Source organism: Hakea prostrata, chromosome 10, assembly GCF_041222555.1.
Source record: "Hakea prostrata isolate BN-2017 chromosome 10, UWA_Hpros_2, whole genome shotgun sequence".
NCBI classification, from domain to species: domain Eukaryota; kingdom Viridiplantae; phylum Streptophyta; class Magnoliopsida; order Proteales; family Proteaceae; genus Hakea; species Hakea prostrata.
In genome coordinates this window covers 16,463,787-16,481,718 of record NC_142609.1, presented here as the reverse complement: position 1 = coordinate 16,481,718, position 17,932 = coordinate 16,463,787, and the positions used below count along the sequence as shown (strand labels likewise).

Genomic DNA, 17,932 nt, shown 5'->3' with positions numbered 1-17,932 from the left:
GCAAGTGGCTCAACATGTGCATCATTCAGAAACCATATGCTCACAATGAATCTAAATAGTAACTTTGTTGCTTCTCCTCTGCGGCACAGATAAAGGTTTGTGAGTTCTTTTTGCATAACTGAAAGAAAGTCCCATTGTCATTTTCTTATTGCAAATTATCGCATCATTCTACTGGTTTTCTTATAGTGGGAATGGGCAAGGATTATATTATCATACCATACCTGAACATCATCATAGGGTTCAAAGAGTGGGACTACTAACAGGTTCAAGTTTTTTTGGAGCTGCAAAGCATTTCTTCTTGAACAAGTGAACAAGGAAAAGCTTCTTACATTTCTGTAGCATCCCTTCTAGAGTCAGCAGAATTCCAGAATATCACTATATGAGAAACATTGATTAATTATTCAAGCTTCGACTTTGCTTTACCTTTGGTTTAGTGATATGGGGAGGGCAGTAAAGGTTCATTATGGTTCAAAGTTTGGCCTCCACCATACAGCTACACATTCCCTAATCTGCAACACAATAAAACCAATTAATATAAATAGTCTGTTCGAGCCTGCTTGTCCATATGAAGACCAACTCTAACAAGATTTACATATCAGAACTATCAAGAATAGTCTACAGGCTATAGTACAATGATCTTTTCTTTCTTTCTTTTGTCTCTCCTCCCCCCCCCCCCGCCCATTTTTATAAATCTCAGAAACTAAGGATAAACCAATGAAATCAAGAATCAAGAAGGTAGACAATGTACTATTTTGTACAGGTTTCAATTTACCATAATTGAACTCGTGAACATAATTTAGTGAACTAACATTTGATTGAATTGAGCTAAGCAATTGATCAATACCCATGAGGCAAAGGTTTTTGTGTCTTGTTCTTCATGGTCTTACTACAAGTATACGTCAAGAAAATCATCATGAAACCATTAAGACTATTTAGCTACATGCGCAAACAAGTTAAATTTTACTGACAGAAGAGGAAAAGAATTACAACTACCAGTATTCAAAAGTAGGAAACAACAAAATAATGTGCAAGAGACAGAAATTCAAGAATAGGAAAAGAATAAAACAGTGTGCTGGGAGTACGAACAAAAATCTTGAGAAAGAGACAAAGAAATAAGAGCCAAATAAGATAAATCACACATACATACACAATTCTTATCATATCCTATTTCACTAAGCAAAAGGATTGCATCCTTTACATAGACTTGTGCAAGAAAATAGAAACTTCGAAACTATAAATTTCCTAGTAACTCTAGGATTCCTAACAGAAACTTATAAAAATAGCTTCAAACTAATCTAAACCGTAGAAAGCATACTTTCTTAGAAGGAAAGTTTGAGGCTTTAGGAACAATGAGCCTCAGAATGGTTTTGGAACGATAAGCCATGAAAACTTTCTATCTCCCATGAAAATGTCATGCAGTAATTGAGGTGTGAAAATAGACCATACCTATACAACTAGACTCATCAACAACCGCATGTCCTTTGGAGCTTTATCATCCAAGAAAGGTTGATTGCAGTCGATGCATATACATGAATTTCATCATACACCCTACGCTGCACTAGGTCACTGAGCACCTGCTGATGAAATTCATTAGCTCGAAGTAAAGTTCAAACACCAAACTGAAGGATACTGTTAAATTTTTTCAGAATCAAAACCTAGAATCCGGATCATAAACAAGAGAGAATCAATAGAATTAGATACAAAAAAGCTTCCAAAAGAATAAACGAGGTGGTGTACCAAGTACCAACAATGAACAACGCCATGGTATCTCAATTGCTTCATCACTCAACTTCTCGAGTTTCATACCTTGGCTTTTTTACCCCTATTTCAAGATTAAATTACATTTGAACCAAAATGATTGCTATTCAAATAATTCAAATAATAATTATAAGGATAAGAAATGACAATAATAACAATCCTTTAGATCAAAAGATTTGTTCAACATATCATTAAAAAATAATAATAATAAATTCAACCAAATGAACAGTAATTCATTAAAAAAAAAAAAGAAGAAGAAGAAAAAACCACATTATCATTAATTCATCCAAAAAAGAAAAAAGCGACATTAACATTAATTCATCCAACAACTGTTAATAAGGAAGATAGTGTGTGAAAATCAACTAAGATGCCTATCCCTTGCAAAGTCACCTACTTAGTTATATTAACTTAGGGTCGGATACTTCTATTCCTCGCTTCTTGCGATCCTTTCCGGTATCCTTGCCCTTAGAGTCATCGTATCCTATGGCTCCAACCAAATTGAACTACGAACTCTTAACCCTATTGGTCATCCACAAATAATAAACGGAAAGCTCTCATGTCTTCTCACTGGTTGGTTATCGGTTTTGAGCTCCCAGGAGCCCAAGTTAATGAATGGTCCTTCACAATGTGATTTATGTCCTCTCACGGGTTGGTTATCGGTCTTGAGCGCCCACAAATCTCCATTGCTGTCACGGGTTAGTCGGTTTCAATTTTCCTCCGATAGGGTCTGATATAACAGGGTATTTCCTAGCCAAATACTGCTAGTCTAGGTATGACGACCAGTAATCAGGGAAAGTGTCAAGGGGCACCATAGGAATGCGTCTCCTACCACCTCCACTAGTGTCCAATTATAGAAATGCCAAAAGGGCATTCCCCATTTCCCAATGACAACCTAAGCAATCACATCATGATTCCATACTTATATCAAAGCCAGATCCATTCACAATCCAATCATTCCCATTCACAATAAATTTGTGAATCACATCATGAATAACATACTGTAATTACAGAATTAAAACAATGTAGGAAAGAATCTAAAACAGTAGCTATCATATGCAAACCAAATCAAACAACATATAGAATGCAATATGTCAATTGTGAGTGAACGTACTCACCTTGAATTCGACTTTGTAAGCTTGAGAAAGAGGTCAAAGGGCAAGTCCAAAATCACAAAAATAACCCTAAACAAACATGTATGGAACATAAGGAACAAATCCTAACGATCGGATACGAAATGGAAGTAAAACAGAGAAAATTTGGTTGTCACTGACTCTGTTGGTTGCTCAGGCTTGGTCTCTTGGAGCGACCAACGCACTGATATACGGACAGAAAACCGTAAATTGGTCGGAAACTCTTCGTTTGAAGTTCGATTACTCTGAAATTCAAAGGGGAGTTCAAAAATAACATACTAAGACTATTTATGATGATCTAAGCATCAAACATGGTTAATGGAATAGAAATCTAATCAGATAAAATAGGCTTAAATCGAAATTGATTAGTCTGCTGATTTTATGAAGAGACCAAAGTGAATGAGAATTCACTCTAGGAAAGAGGGAACAATAGATCGTGCTTAGAAAACAACCTAGGAATAGATCTAAAAGAGATTAGAAATCAAACAACTCAGTTTAGAATAAGATCATGGTCATCATCTAGGTTAAACACCGAAATCACACTGTATTGTCTACAGAGAGAAATAGAGTGAATGAGAATTCATTCTTAAGACTATGAGGATCTGAGATTAGGTCATTACAGCAGCATAAGACATTCCTCACAATCATGACATTGGGTAGAAACAAAAGAGAGAAAGATCTAGAGAGAAATCGATCGATTACTAACCTTGTAGAAGAAAATTCGATGGAGAAACTCCTACGGATGCTTGGGGATCTTCCTTGGCTTCGAAGAGGAGGTTCTAAGGTTCTTCTCACGTTCTCCAGAGGCTTTAGAACATTATAGGACGAATTAGAACGAAAAACACTTAAATAGGGCTTCAAAAACCTAAATTCCAAATTCCAAGGAATTGACCAAATTGTCCCGGCACCTTTAGTCGCTTGGTGTGATCAAGCCTGATCGACAAGGTGGACAGTAAGGTCCAAAATTTGATTTTTGATCTCCGGAAGTCACAAATTCCATTGGATCATTTTCCAACTTAACAAGGGGTTTTACCTGACTTTATAGGACATTCCAAAGGTGTTAACATTGAAATCTTGGTCCGCCTTTCAAGTTAAACCTCATTATAATCATATCATCTTCCAAACTCACTCGAGGTTTCCATACTAAGATCTTCATTATCAACCTCAAAGGGTTCTAGGTCAAACCTAAAGGGTTCAAATTGGGGTGGCCCACAACTGTCTTCTTCCTTCACTTCGGGTTTTTGATCTACACTATGGATTTTCGGATTAGGTTTAGGTGGGATTTCACATAATATCTCTGAATATAGATTGAGAAGCAGCACTTTTTCCTCCTCTGTCACTCTTGGAGCTCTCTATTATCCTTCTATTGTTTTCTTTAATTGTGTTGTTTGTATTGAATGAGATATGTGAGAGGAGATAGAGTGGGCACTGAATAAACAATTTATATGTTGGCTACCACTTGAAGAATGTCAAATCCTTTTCACCACCGGTTCTAATCAACTCATTTGGGATGGGTTAAATTTTATAGTATTTACCTATTCCCCCAAATTATCTATTGTGCTTTAACATTTCTATTGGAATTAATTTCATGTTTATTATAAGCTCTTCCTTAAATGTATTCTTGAATATACACTAAGAATATTTTGTTTTATTAGCTACATTCTTGATTAATTTTGGCATTTGTTGGACTTTCAGGATCTTTTTGTAACAAGATTGTCACTACTTGCTAAAGTCCTTGGGAAATTCAAAGCCATCAAGAGTTCAAGGATCCCCAATGCTGATTCACATGAAATTGAAGCTATTATGTTGTAGGCATATAGTCTCAAGGAAATTGGGGATTCTACTTGGCTTCATTTTTTTACCCCTAGATATAAATGAGAATACTAAATATTAAATATTAACAATATTAAGTAATTTCTGGTAGATAATGTTTTTCTTCTTTACTGGTGCATTGGTTGTATAATACTTTTTTTTTCCATCCAAAAGTAAGCTTATATAAAGCTCTCCAGCTGAAAATCCCTGGAGGCAAAAAAAGAGTTCTTTAACATGAAATACGGGGGCAATTCCACCAAATTTTAGAGATATTAAAATGTTTAGCCCCACGAGCAATGAAATTTGCATAAGTGTTGTTGGACCTACTAATAAAAGTAAAAAACATAGACTCAAAAGACATCCTAAGCTTCAAAATCTCATCAACAAGACAACATGTCCAGTCTAATGAATGACTCCCACCAACCATTTAGGGCTTCAATTGCACCTTTGCAGTCTGAGAAGATAACCAGCTTGGTAATTTGAAGTGAGTGCGCCAACAAAATCCCATCTCTTATCGCCTCTAATTCCACGGTAGTTACTGACATGCTAAGACCAAAATGTGCATTTGCTGCAAGGAAATCTCCATGCCAGTCCCAGATAATACAACCTCGTCCTCCCTTCTTGCTTTGTTTATCCTAAGCGCCATCCACATAAACCTGAAAATGATAATCAACATCTAGTGAGTTGGAGCCAGATATTTTGTGTCCAATCTCTTCATATGAAAGATTCAACTTTACACATTGCACTTCATTATATAATGCCCAAAAACAATTCATCAATCCTTCTAAATGGGGTTGCTTCCCTTCAAAAACAAATTCATTGCGGGCATTCCATATAAGCCAACACAGTGTACTCCAAATCATATCCACTAATTCCAAGTCATTCGTGTGTTTATACTTGGAGTGTATAAAGTTAATCCAATCATGCATAGATAGACCCGAGAATTTAGACACATCAATTCTAAGAGGAGAAACCTTCCAACAAGTTTTTGCAAAAGGACAGAGAGCGACATCATGTATACTAGATTCCACAGAAGAAGCGCATAACAAGCATAAAGGGGAATGGCTACAATGTCTGCTGAATAGATTCTTATTTGTGGCAATAGCTTCACTAGCCGCCCTCCATATGAAATGCTTTATTTTTGGAAGATTTGGAATCTTCCAAATTTCCTTCCAACAAGTGGAGGATGAAGAGGGAGAGGCAATGTTACCCACTTCTGGAGATAATGTTAAACTAAGTAAATATGCTGACTTCACAGTGAATTTTCCTTGTGTTTGTTTGGTCCAAAACCAAGCATCTGAGGTAGATTGGGAAAGAATAGGTAACATTAAAATTTCCTGCACCTCAAAAGGTGAGAATAGGGAATCAAGAAGATTCTTGTTCCATGTATTTGTATCCCAATCAATTAAGTCTCCTACTAAGGTAGGACCATTATGTAATGGGGAACTCATAATTCCTTTAGTAGGAAGAGAGGGAATCCAAGGATCTCTATAAATCAAAGTGGATTGCCCATTGCCAATTTTCCTCCCAATTCCTGAAATTAACAAATCTCTTCCAGCCAGAATACTTTTCCATCCCCAAGAGCAGGACCTAGGTACTTCTACCCTTAACAAATTTTGATTTTGCAGATATTTTGCTGACATAATTCTAGACCAATGGGTATCAGAACAGGTGAGGAGTCTCCAACTTTGTCTAGCCAATAGGGCCCTATTAAAACAGTTTAAATTTCTAAAACCCAAACCACCATCCACCTTTCTCTTACACAGAGTTTCCCAATTGACCCAGTTAATCCCTTGTCCCTTATTGTTTTTCCACCAAAACTATCTGATTTTTTTATGGATCCGATTACAAAGATCTTGAGGAATTAAAAAACAATACATGGCATACATGGGAAGAGTACATGCAACTGCTTTAATTAGAATTTCCTTACCTGCTTGTGTAAGATACTTTTCCCTCCATCTAGTCAATTTTGCACTAAGCTTATCCAAAATAAAGGAGAAAGTCCGAGCTTTTGACTTACCAAAGGTGGTAGGAAGACCTAAATAGATGCCATGTGATTGCACCTCCTGGATATCCAAAATAGCTATTACCTTAGATCTGGTACCAGCTGGAGTATGAGAACTGAAGAGCACTTTGGACTTATCGGAATTGATGTGAAGTCCTGATACCGATTCGTACTCCTGCAATAAGACATTAATTAATGATGCATTCTGAATAGTGGCAGGAGAGAAAAGCATGGAATCATCAGCAACAAACAAATGATTCAGTTATGGAGCCTGTCTAGCCACTCTAAATTCAGTTAATCTTTGAAACCCAATATTAGAAGTTAATCTTTGACTAAAAGTTTCCTGGCATAGACTGCATATGTAAGGACTTAAAGGGCACCCCTGCCTAATCCCCCTATGAGGAATAATTCTCTCAGTCAAATCACCATTAATCTTAAGCTGATACTCAACAGTGGTAATACATTGCATCGTCCACCTTATCCACTTCTCAGCAAAACCCAACCTCCTCAATGAGGCCTCAATAAAAGACCATTCTAACTTATCATAAGCCTTACCAAGGTCTAGCTTAAGTGCCATATCACATCCTCCCAGCCAGTACCCTAACTGGCATACCCGAGAGTGTGATCCACAGCCCCGAAGATCAAGTATCGAGGAAATCATCCTCCCACATATTCAATAACATAATCATAAACAGGAAAAATCAAGGTTTAATATTATAAACAAGGTTCAAAACAATAATGAATAAACAATATAGTCAGAGTGCGGAAAATGATACCAGATATCTGTAGATATCAAAAGAAGTAAAGTGAGGCGGAAACTCACTCCACAAATATAGCGAAACGTAGTATAAGTCTAAAAGGAAAACAACTGAAACCAAAGGAAATAAGAAAGATAAATTAAACTAAGAGTCTTCTATCCTATAGATGACATCTTCAAAATAGTGGATTTCATCAATCCAACTGAGATGTTCCAATTCCACGTTGCCTCTAATCGTAGTACAAAACTTGATCAACTGATGGATCATCAGAGTAATCTTGATTGTCGCCAACACCTTGCGTGTAGTACGCTTCATCGGCTTGCACTTCATCGTACTGTCCGTCATAGTAATCAGTACCTGTGGGATAGTCTAACAAGAGATTGTACAAAAAGGAATGAGTTTCGAAGAAACTCAGTAAGGTGGTTAATCCATAACAACATAAATAACATGTGGCAGAACATAGCAAGATGCAATGCAGTATGAAACAAATAATGTATGTATGCATCTAAACTCTATGTATGCTGGTCTCTATTGGCAGACATGCTTTAAGTCATAGCACCATACTTCTTTGGGTAAGTCGCGCGTACGACTCCTGTTGGTAGTGGGTCCGGCATCCCTTGGGACAATCCATGGCTGGGGGTTAAGTCACCGCTCTCTCACATCACCATTTGGTCTAAGTACCGGCGCATGTAAGGGTAAAGCCTAGCCCAATTCAAGTCATCAACTCAGGTCCAGATAATTCCATTCCTCCCCTCTCGGGATCCTTTCTGGTATCCTTTCCACTAGAGTCCTAATAGTCCCGGACTACGGACTCATCAACCCTATTGGTTATCCACATATGGTAAACGGGAAGCTCTCATGTCCTCTCACGGGTTGGTTACCGGTCTTAAGCGCCCATGAGCCCAAGTCTAGCCATATGCAACCCTCCAATACATGGCCCCCACAATGTGATTCCCGTCCTCTCACGGGTTGGTTACTAGTCTTAAGCACCCGTGAATCCCCATTGCTGCCACGGGTCATTCAGTCTCAATACCCTTCCGATTTGGGTCTGATATAACGGGGACATCCTAGCCAAACGCTGCTAGAAAGTTCTAGGTATGACAATCAATAGTTCGGGAAAGCGTCCATGGGCAACCCTGGAAACATCCCATACTATTTCCCATAATGTCCAAGGACAGAAGTGTCAAAAGGACACCTCTCAATCCCAAATCATACCTAATCAGACACAATCTCATATCAGACATGACATACACAATCAACAGTTCATCATATACAAGAGAGTATACAGTCATGATCTAATTGTTAAACAATATAGTAATAAGCAATTCACATAAGCTTAAATAATAAAAAGAAAACATAAGCAAGTGCTACTGTTCTCACAGTAGTAAATCAGAAATATAAAGTATAACAACAGTAGGTAAACTCATAGTTTCATAAGGTAGAAACCAGAGAGTATGCTATCTATGTAATTAAAGAATAATTGTCCTTACCTTCTAACTCGTAAAGGAACTTAGGGAATCAAGTAAGACCTTGACTAAACCTGAGAAGAAAGTCTTAAACAAGTGTATACAGCATGTTAGGAAAGATACATAGAAGGAAAGATATCAAATCAATCAAAACAGACCAAGAATGATGTTGTTGTATTCATTGGTCGATTGATTGGTCTACTGCCCCAGTTGACCAATGAGTTGACCAATAGAGACAGTGGCCTTCAAGAATCCGAATTTTTAGAAAAAAAAACCGAATTTGGTGGTTCAAAAGGGTACAAAATAAGGGGGAAACTACAATGGCAGCATCCTAGTATATAGAGGACATCAAACCACCAACCAAATCAAGTTTCCAAGTCACAACTCAGGAACCAAAAAGTTAACCTAATTAGGTTAAATCATGGATCATGAAGAAAACATAGTATGATCAAGGATAAAGAATTAGATATCGGTTACAATTCTTGTAAGGAAAACACATTAATTTTATCCTTAGAGGATGATAGGTTACAATTCTTGTAAGGAAAACACATTAATTGGCTATTAACAGGGTCAATAACATATATCCAAGAAGTCAGGGTTTCAACCTTTTTGGCTCTCATGAAAGGTTAAGATCATAGGATGAAAGGGAAGTAAATTGTTCGCCAATAATAACAAGAAAAACATAGAAGATCAAATTTAGATTAAATATTGCCCATAAGGTTTCCCTCACATGGGAGGTTACCAAAAGGTTTCCAGAAAGATCATTCAAGGGTTAGGGTTACAAGAATTTAATTGGCTAGGGTTTCAAGAGTTCAACTGGTTAGGGTTAAGATCATGACGATGATCATAGATCTTAAGGAATCGAATGAGATCATGGAATAGATGGTTGCAAGAATGCAGTATCATCTTCCTAATCTCAACCAAGAACAGATCAAAGAAAATAAAATCAGAGATGGAAGAAAAATAGAACATAAACATACATTTGTTGCAGGAGGAAAGAGATCACTTGAGTTCTTGCGAGATATCAACCAAGGATGCAAGGGAATTGATTAGAATGGAGTTCTAACTAGTTCCAGAGGCTTAGGAGGCAGATGAGGCGGAGTATTCCCGAGATTAGACTTAAATAGAGTAGCCACGACCTAATTTACAAAAACAGAATCAATTGGTCGATTGATTGGTCGACTGGTCTAGTAGACCAATGAGTTGACCAATCAGAACAACAACTTCAAAACAGGGAATTGAAGGCTCAGATCAAGTCCAAACATCAAGGGGTTTTGCACACACCTAAAGTGACATACCTAGTAGGTAGAAATGCCTTCGAACCAATACAGAGAGCACTCCAAGTCCATCAACTAATCCGATCTTCAACAGGGTGCAGTTTCCATAAATGGAACACTGACATCAACACTCAAGGATTTCAATCCAGCCACCAAGTCTTCTCTTGAAATGGCCCAAAGCTGACTTCTTGCCTTACTTCGGGTTGCTGGACCTACAAACAACAGGGTTTTCGAGTCAAGGTTAGGGCTGGGTTTCACATGCCATATACCCCTTCTTCGACCTTGAATTTCGCATGAAATGCAAATACTCATGGGCCAAATACACATGACCAGAAATGGCCCTCCCTGGGAAAAAAGCACTTTGTGTTTGGTTAACAATGGTCCCTAAGATGGGTTTGAGGCGATTAGCCAAACACTTGGCAATTATCTTGTAGGGGATAGTGCATAAACTAATAGGTCTCATATGGGATACTTCTTGGGGGTTAGATCTCTTAGGAATGAGGGTAATCACAGTCTTGTTCAAACTTCTAAGCATATGGCCCCCCTCAAAGAAGTGTTGAATACCAAGAACCAAATCATTTCCAATGATGTCCCAATTCCTCTGAAAAAATCGAGCAGGAAGACCATCAATGCTAGGGGCTTTAGTGCCCTTCATTTGAAATAAGGCTTTTCTAATTTCCTCATTTGTGAAAGGGCTACAAAGAGAATCATTTACCTGGTCACTGATTGTAATATCCAGCCCTATTCTAACCCTGACCCTAACCCGGATCCACTGTTGTATTCAGGTCTGAAGACCCGAAGCGGTGGTAGAAGAGACCTATGGACCATTCTGATTGATGATCATGATTCAGAGATCGAGCCTATGGATATTGATGATGATACCCCGCTTAAATGCATTGTCAGTGTTTAAGGAAAGTCTGCGCATTGGAGAAGATTAATCTAGTTGATGTACCTAATGACCTCCTGTGCACAATCCGAAGGTATTCCCCGAAACTAGACTTCTTGATTGAATTGTGGAAGAAAACCTCACTCAAATTGACCTTGTATAGCCTTTCAAATCCCTACTTGAAGTTGCTGAACTAAACCTATTTTTCTGCTGAGAAACATTTTGGTCGATCCTTTTGGTCGATGCCATCGACCAAAGTTTCCCAGTCTGCCAAGTTAATGATTCCATGGAATATTCCCATTCTATTTATTATAACCTCTAGCTTTGAGCCCTATTGCAATCATTTTCTCACCTGAAATTGTGGGGAGAGCTTCCCAAGGCATCTCCTTGGCTAATGTGAAGGGCACTTCATCAAAAACTCATTGTTTATTATTGATTCTTGTCTACATCTTCCACACCAAGGTATGAATCACCATTCCACTCTCTATCCTACCATTTTCTATTATTTTCTATGCCTATCTTGTTGGTGAGACATTGGAAATGGTGTTGCAACCTTGCAACCACCACTCCAAGTGTCTACACGTGATTAATCTATGATCTTCTTAGCCATCCATTGATGCTATGCCTCCATCTCATGCCTAGCATATGTATTCCTTAATTTTTCTATTAACATCATGTCATTTTGTACCAAATTGAGTTGTAGGGCATGCTATGTTCATGTTTATCACTACTATACGATTCCAATTGAAATTCTATTAGTACCCCTAGCTATTACATGCCATTTCCATGACAATGCAATCAATCCCAACTCATGCCATGATGTTTGTCACTTGAACTTGTTAGCTCAATTTGGGGCTTTTTGTTTGGACCATTGGATTGGGTAAATTTCTTGACTTATAGTGTCCTACTACTGTTGTTAAGTATTCCTCCAAGTTTCAGATTGATCCGAACACCGGAAAACCAATTTCGGATGAAAACCCCCAAAATCCATCATTCTGTCCCGAAGGAAATTTTGGTCGATACCATCGACCAAAGTTGTTGTTGACAGCAACCTTGACCAGTTTTGATCCAATTAATATCTAATCTTCCTAATTTCTTCTCTAACTTATTATTGATGTTTGTTTAGGGCATTAACAATTATTTTGGACTATTTCTTGGTATTCTCAATTCATCATCAATTCAACCCAAGGTAAGGATGGTTATCTCCATAAACATATAGATCACCAACTTATGATTTATGTTTTTGTTTATGAATAGAACCTTTTGATTACTTTTAAATCTTTATAAGACTGTTATATATGTGTTAGAACAGTAGTATTGACATCTTTATACTCTTGTCATGTTACATTACTATTCTTGTTTAATTATGTCTATGATGATTCATTTCAATATCATGATTTAACTTTTATGATAAGATGTATTGGATGCATGAAAGATGATGAACTTGAATATGTGATTGTTTACGTACAACTTGGGATTGGGGAGTGTTCTATTGATACTCCTGTCCTTAGGCATCTGAGGGAATAGTATGGGATGTTCTCCGATGGTGCCTATAGACACCTTCCTGGGTTATTGGATGACATACATAGGACTGTCTAGTTGGTTGGCTAGGTTTATCCTTGTCGTGTCAGACCCGAATCGGAAGGGCATTGAGACTGAACAACCCGTGGTAGTGTATGGTTGAATGGGCGCTCTAGGCCGGTAACCAATCCGGTAGGGGACATAAACCATACTATGGATACCCGAAAGGGGCCATTTATTGGTAGGGTTGCAAATGGCTAGACTTGGGCTCACGGGCGCTCAAGACCGGTAACCAATCCGTGAGAGGACGTGAGAGCTTCCCGTTTACTATTTGTGGATGACCAATAGGGTTGATGAGTCCGAAATTCGAGATTTCGCTGACTCTAGTGTGAAGGATACCGGAAAGGATCGCTGGGGGCGAGGAATGGACGTATCTGGATCTGACTTGACCGACTGAGTAGATGACTTGCATTGGGCTAGGCCTTACAGTGACATGCGCCAGTACTTATACCAAACGGTGATGTGAGAGAGCGGTGACCTATTCCCTTACCATGGTTTTTGAGATGACTTTATCGAACTTCCCTGGCAGACCCAAGATATCTTGTATGATTGAGGGGGAGTGACTGACCACCCAAAGAAGTATGGTGTTATGACTTAAAGCATGTCTACCCTAGAGACTAGCATTCATAGAGTTAGAAACATACTGCATCATATGTTCCATATCACATTGCATTATGTATGTTCTGTATGTGTATGATTTCTAATTATGGAATAACTGCCTTGCTGAGTTCTTCGAACTCATTCATTTTGTACAAATGTTTTTAGATTATCCTACAGGTACCGAAGACTATGATGGCACCCCCTTCGAGACGGACTATGATTCCGCATACTACCCTTCGGGTAGTGGCATCTGTGAAGATCCGAGTGTTGGTGCCGAGGATGATTACTATCCGCACCAGGGTTAGCCCCACGGTTGTGAGGGAGCGGCAAAGCTGGGTTTACTTCATCCGTACCATTGAGGAGACTGTTATTAGAGTAGAGGAAACCCTAGCTTAGTGCCCCATTTCTCTGGTGTATTTTTGGAATACTTGGACATGTAATTAACTTTATCACACTTCTTTTCCGCTGCTCTGAGAGAGTGGTTATCATACCTTCTCTCACCTTTATGATTATGTTCACACTTTAATATTATTTGTCTTCCACACTCTGATTTATTTAATCTTACCTTATTCATGATATTTAGTATTAATTGTTTTTACTTTGATTATCTTTGTTCATGATTATGTCATTGTATATGTGGGAGGCATGGACCTACGAATCTTGATCCTTGGACTGTGGATCACATTCCCGGGTATTCCAAATGGGGTACCGGCTGGGTGGATGTGACACTGATGCATTGTGGGGTGCTCTCCAGAAAGTCATAAGGGGGAAGAGGATCTGAGGATTTGTATAAAGAAAAGAAATGATTCCAAATTTTAGATTTTATTGAACCTTCCTCATGAATCCAGTGACCATTTGTATCCTTAAGTCTAAGAATAGAGTTCTTGTGCCTTCTTTGGGCAGTGGAAGCATGAAATTTTTTTTTATTGCGGTCCCCTTCTTTTAACCAACTAATTCTAGATCTTTGAAACTAGTACTTTTCTTCTGCAATTAAAAAAGATTCCAATTGATGTCTAAGTCTCAATTCATCCTCATTGTTTTGATCACTAGGGGGTTGTTGTTGGCAAACCTCCAAAGCCAATTGGAGTCGAGTGATTTCCTTGGCAGCAGACTGAAAAGTGTGCTTACTCCACTGTTTGAGGGTTTTTGTACAATTATTGATTTTGACTGGAGTTTAAAAAGGTCTGGGCCAGTTCCAGAAACATCCCATCCTCTTTGGATCTGGGAAGACCTTCCCATTTCATCTCATAGTGGAATCCAACAGGTTTCCTTCCGGAAGGTTGTAGGATGATTTCCACTGGGGTATGATCAGAACCCACCATTGCACTATGACTTGATATACCGCCAAAAAGGTGCAAAAAGTCACTGTTTGCAAAAGCTTTATCTAAACATTCTTTTACAAGTGCTCGACCCCTTTTCTTGTTAGACCAAGAGAACTTTGATCCAGAACATCGAATCTCATATAAACAACACTTATCTATGGCCTCCCTGAATCTATCCATTTGAGCTTGTGGTCTAGGGACACCTCCATATTTATCCGCATGACATAAAATTTCATTAAAATCACCTAAAATAATCCAAGGGGTACTTACAGTGCTTCCAAGATGAATCAAATTGGTCCAAAATTGTGCTCTATACTCTACCTGTGGGGGTCCATAAATTAAAGAGAGTCGAAATTCTGCACCAGAAGAATGTGCATGAATAATTATATCAGAAATGTTAAAGTTTGAAGAAATTAACGAAATAGAGACATTACCATTCCACAAAATCGCAGTTCCACCAGACCTACCCACAGGGGCCAAAAGAAAATTATCTAAAAAACCCAATCTTCTTGAGAGCCTATTCATCTCATCATTTGATTGCCGAGTCTCCAAAAGAAACACTAGACTCGGTTGTGTGAAATCCCCCAAATTTCTAACCCTTTAACCCATGATTTTAAGACCAAGCACCTGGGCCTTGATTCGGCGACAATCTTGGACCATTCAAGTCAAGCCCAAAGGATTGGAAATGGAACCAATGTTGGTGGATGACCCTTATAATGACTCAAAAACTCTCTTAGAGTTTAAGTGAAGAGAGAAGATTAATCCCGATGGTGTAAAAAGGGTGATCTTAGAATGTCCATAGGTCAAAAATGGAGAATCTTATTAACATGAATAAGGTATCAAATCGAAGATCGTCGAAAGACCTTTCCAACGAGCTAAAAATCATCAAAATCGGAGTTTGTTTGGGGGTCCAACCATAGACCAGAAGTTTGGGCCGTTTGGGTGAACCAACCCCCATCCCATTTTCTGTTTAGGGGCAAAATTGGAAATTCGGATTTTTAAACCCTATTTATGTTTTATCTCATCCGTAAACGCATTTTTGGAGGCTAGAAAGAGGCGGAGGATTTGGAGAAAAGGAGAAACAAAAGAGAGGAGCGATTTTCATTCTTCTGAAGGTGTCTGTGATCGGAATCTTCGCAAAATCACTACGAAAGGTTAGTTTTCTTTCACCCTTCTCTTTAATCATAGTTGGCAGGAATTTATCTTCTCTTCTTTTGTGGAGATCTTGAAAGGGAAGGTTGTTAGGTATCTTGGATGCTTTCCTTTTTTGTGTTAATGTCCCTTCCTAGTTTGTGGGAGTAATTTCTCTTCTCTTCTTTTGAGGATCTATGGAAAGGAATAATGATAGGTATCATACATGCTTATCTTTTATTGTATTAATGTTTCCCTTGCGTATGGGAGTAATGGTAAGATCCCATGCTAAGGTTTACGCATTTTGACTCTCTAGGTCACCCATGGGTGATTTATGAGAGTCAAATTTGGGGCTTTTTGATAGGGTCAAATTTAATCAAATTGAAGGTACCCGTAGGATCCTTTTGTTTCCAATTAGACTTTCCCAAAGTTTTGCTTCATTATAAACTTCGAATTGGTGACAAATTAAAGACCATTCACTAGTGAGGTTGAGAAGTACCCTTTTTAACCTAGTTTTTCAGATTTGGGTTTTCGTGAGAAGATTTTAGGATATCCTTTGAAACCCAAATAGGCTTTAATTTGTGATAATTATTTCTTTTGCATAAATAGGTTAATATATCTTTAATCACTAATTTGTGAGAGTGGATTCCTGGATTTGGAGGAAGAACAAAGTAAAAGGTGAGGAATATACTTAATTTTATATTACATGTGTAATGATGTTAGTTACTTTTCATTATTGATATCTTGTATTGCTTTAGTATTAACTTGTGGTTATTTTATGTCTTTTGTTAAATATGAATTGTTATAATTTATGTTTATTATTACTTTTAATGTTGCTCCTTGCTTTGGAATCTATTATTGTTGTTATGAAATGGAATGTGATTGTATGAGAGGAGAAATATTATTATTTCTTCTACCTTGTATTTTCTACTAGGGTTGTGGGTTCACCCATTGCCTTAGTGACATTATATGATTGCTTATAATGTGGTTGAGAATGGGGAATGCCCTTTCGGCATTTCTGCCAAAAGATACCAGAGGAGGCGGTATGGAACGCATTCCTATGGTGTCCTTGGCTCTTTCCCGATTACTGATTTACATATTTAGGGCATGTCTAGAAGTATTTTGTTAGGTGACTCATGAGTACTACTACCTTTTCGGCAAGGGTATTGAAGCCGGTTAACCCGTGATGTTAGTGGTTGGGTCCTATGTGTCAAGCAGGCCCACTATCATTATAGAGAGGTAGGGTTGCATATAATAGATAAGAGCTCATGGACGCTCAAGACTGGTGAAATGACCCGTGAGAGGACATAGAGATCATCCTGTCCATTATATGTGGATGACCACTAGGTTAATGAATGGGGTCCAACAGATGCCTCCCGTTGAGGATTCCATTCATATGTGGGAAGGTATTGAACCAATAGAGCACTAGGCGTGAGGGGAGATATCCGGACCATATGTAGTACGAGACCATATGACTTTGCATTGGGCTTAGATTATTCTTGACACGCGCCAGATCTTATACCAATGGTGATGTGAGAGAGTGGTTACCTAATCCCCAACCATGGCTTGACAGGACTTTACACAACAACCGCGAAGAACCCAACAGACGTGCTAGAGTGCCGTGAGGGAAGAGTGATGAGACCGCCCAAAGAAGAATGGTGTATGACTTAATGCGTGTCTACCATAGAGACTTCATGATAGAATTAGGAGCATAACCATTCACATATCATATCATTGTCCTTAATTAAATTATTGATATTCATGTTATATGTGTGGAGTGGAATCTTGAGAATGAATGTGTGATATGATGTTGAGTTGACCTCACTGAGTTCTGTTGAACTCATTCCTTTTATATATCTTTTTCTATTAGATTATACTGCAGGTTATGAGGACTTCTTCCAAATGGAGGATTCGTTGCTAGTATATCTTCTTGAAGGATTGACCGAAGAAGAAGTGGACGCACATGGAGCTTCATGCCAGTATAGAGACTGTTCTTTTGGATTGGATTCCATTAGAGAACTATTTTAGTTTATTTTTTCGCTGCGAATAAAACTACTCTCTTTTCTTTTCAAAACTATGATGTTATACTTTTATTTTGAAGTAATGGATGATTGTAACCATTATTTCAGTTTTGATAACTTTATATGAGAAACTTGATTTATTCTTGTCCATTTAATTATACTATATCATGTTTTGTATGGATTTG

At 38.1% G+C, this 17,932-nt stretch overlaps 1 long non-coding RNA gene across 1 annotated transcript; it reads right to left on the bottom strand.

Moving 5' to 3' along the window:
- Positions 1-6,733: 6,733 nt before the first annotated feature.
- LOC149002176 (uncharacterized) lies at positions 6,734-15,095 on the bottom strand. Its single transcript, XR_016170198.1, has 3 exons — positions 15,030-15,095; positions 14,866-14,951; positions 6,734-6,880 (listed from the first exon to the last, which is right to left on the bottom strand). It is a non-coding gene; the product is annotated as an uncharacterized LOC149002176 (long non-coding RNA).
- Positions 15,096-17,932: the final 2,837 nt, after the last annotated feature.